This window comes from Brassica oleracea, chromosome C3 (genome assembly GCF_000695525.1).
Source record: "Brassica oleracea var. oleracea cultivar TO1000 chromosome C3, BOL, whole genome shotgun sequence".
Taxonomy (NCBI): domain Eukaryota; kingdom Viridiplantae; phylum Streptophyta; class Magnoliopsida; order Brassicales; family Brassicaceae; genus Brassica; species Brassica oleracea.
In genome coordinates, this window is record NC_027750.1 from 47,711,553 (window position 1) to 47,714,857 (window position 3,305).

Sequence of the window (3,305 nt, forward strand, 5' to 3'; positions counted from 1 at the left end):
TATCATATGGCTTACTATCTCACCGATGGTATTTATCCGAGATGGGCCACTTTTATCCAATCTATTCCACTGCCACAACACCCGAAGGCTGTTTTATTTGCTCAACATCAAGAAGCTGCCCGAAAAGATGTCGAACGTGCTTTTGGAGTCTTGCAAGCTCGGTTCGCCATTGTCAAAAATCCGGCGATGTTTTGGGATAAAGTCAAAATTGGGAAGATTATGAGAGCATGTATCTTAATACATAATATGATAGTAGAAAACGAACGAGATGGAAACACTCAATTTAATGTTTCAGAGTTCCAACAAGGAGAAGACAACGGAAGTGCACAAGTCGATCTCGATATTTCCCATGAAATGCATACAAATATCGCCAATATGATGGATGTTCGAACTCGAATTCGTGATGGACCAATGCATCACCAACTCAAAGCTGATTTGGTTGAACATATATGGCGTAAATTCAGATCTGATGAAGACATTGACTGAGCTCGGAAGCTTCTTTCAATTATTATTCTCATTTATTTTCTTAATCTTCATTTCTATGTTTTATTTGAAATTCAATGTTTAAAATGTTATGTTTAATAATTTTATCAATAAATTTTAAGATAAATAAAATAATTTTTTTTTTAAAAAAAACCCTAAAATTAGAGACTTGCAATGGACACACTTATTTGAAGGTCTCTATCTTAAATTTCTTAAAGTCACTTTTCCAACTTAATAATATTAAAAAAATAATTAGAACCCCTAAGTGAGTATTAGGGATAAGGATGCTCTAAGACTTTGATCAGTTTTAAGCTGTGCTGTATCAGTTTCTCCCTCTAAGTTAAACAAAAACGAGACATGATAATAAATTTGGATGTCCAAGTTTTATTTTCATGCATTTCTTTTGCTAACAAACAATAAATCAGGATAAGAGATAATTAAGAAACATTTGTAATTTGCAAACATGTCTAAATTAAATACTACAAGACTGGGTGGAGATATGCGCTTTTCGCAGGAGTAAACAAAAATGAAAATATACCTTATGTAATCCAGAAAAAAAAAAAAGTTCATTATCATTAGTTTTGATCAATAAACCAAACATGCACTCACACATGTATTTATAACCAAACATGTAATAATAGTTTCTTCTAGTGTTATTAGGTTGATAGTGGTGTAGTAAAAATGAGTATGAAGGTTAATATATAGTGCGAGTGACTAAAAGTTTAGGTATCGCCTTGATTATGCTACAAATATTCTACAAATCAATTCATTTTTATCATAAATTTACGCTGCCCTTTGAAACATGGTAAGCACTAAATTATTATTACCAAATATGGATAAATTATATGAAAAATCAAAGTTTGACCACTAATTAAGATCTTGTAAATTGTAGAAATCTTAACAAAAATAATGTATCATTTCCATTTAAGAAACACATAATGAATAAACGTTAACATTACCCCAAATATACTAATAATTGTAATTTACTAGAAATTAGGTTAACTAAAATAGATTTCAATTGTCCTTGCAAATCACGTTTGTATGAACTTTAGAATTAAATATTGATTACGGTCAATTAAAAATTCTTACCACCTAGCTATTTTTGACCGGTTAGGTAAATAAGATGAACCGTAGATATTTTGAAAATATTTTTCAAGCCATTTCATTAGCATAGGTTAACAATATTGAAATCATATGAGTTATTAGAATGTTCATATGGACTCTAAGAACATATAGGGTGAAAAAACTCTTCTTGTCGTTTGAACAAATTCATATGGACAAAATAAAGATAAGTGCTAAATGAATGATTGTGTTTGTAGTATTACAGATATCTCAACACTCATTGCAAACATTATGGAAATACAGAATACAGAATAAACTCATATGAACATATACGATGGTTATTCTAAAACATATGAACTCTTAAAATTTTAAAATAATTATTCTAAAACATTACTTCTCTTCTTGCAAATAATTTTCTTTATATTTTATAAATACAGAATAAACTCATATGAACATATACGATGGTTTGTGTTTTGCAAATAGTTTTGCAAACATTGAATAATATGGAGCCTCATAAAAATCGATGAAACATGGATTGTTATTCGTACATGTCGTATTGTTAAATCTCGGGCATATGAGTATAACAAAAAACGAATGATGCGTAGAGTTATATCGTTTTTTTTTTTTCTGAAATTTTAAATTGATTATCAACAAAATAAAAAATTACTGGCCACTAGAGTTTATGCTTTCAAAATGAACACAATCGATAGAAAAACAAAAGGAGCTAGATCTTTAGACTATGTGGTGCGACCAAACCAGTGTTGCATCATTTCGTTGTAGAAAGATGGGCGCTGATGTCTCAGAGATGATATCATGTTCTTGATGAGGTTATTGATGTCTCGAGTTTTAACCCGATTATCTAACTGCAAGTGCACAGTAAAGTACGCAGTAGTAATACGGGATCGAATCCACAGGGACCGATGATCACACGTAGAGTTGCAGACAAGTTAATAGCTACAGCGAATCAAAATATATTTTTGATGGTTTTTATTTAATTTTCTCTAGTGTCACAAAACATAAACAAGCATGTAAAAAGATGATTTAAACGATTTGAAAACTATTTTAAAACAAACGTTGGGCATTGGGAATTCTCAGGGATTTCTTTTTAATCAAGATACAATTAATGGAAGACACAGGGATATATTAAGAACCGTCTAGAACTCAAACACGATATTAGAATTAACCTACTTCCGTAGCGCTAATTCTCTATGTTATAGAAATCTCCACACTAACTTCCGCTGAGTTTCAATTTCTAAACAAGCATTAAGAACAGGTTCAATATGTTCACAAAGCGCAATAACATCAACTTCCGAGGGTTAAGGACACTTTGCTCATCTAAAGTATTTTCGGAAGTTCAAACAATCACTTTCGGTGCATCAAACAATCTGAAATCATGAACTAAGTGATCAATTCAGTTCAAGCAGTAAGAAATCCATTAGATGAAGAACCAAAACGTAATCCCTTAGTCTACACACGTTTTATGAATCAAAACATCAAGAAATCCCCTATGAGAACCCCTAAACCCAACTAGATGACTACTCACACATAACTAAGCAAGAACAAAACGATTTTGATGAAGAAAACATGATAAGATTGTATTAAAACAGAGTAAAGGTTCAGAAGATCTTCTCCAAATGGTTTTGAGATGAACTCCTTTACAAATCTTCACAAATCACACAAAACAAGTTACAAAACTCTCAAATCTCTCTCAAGAACTTGTAAATCTCCTTCTTGGTCGCCCCTCGTCTTTTCTGAGTCTC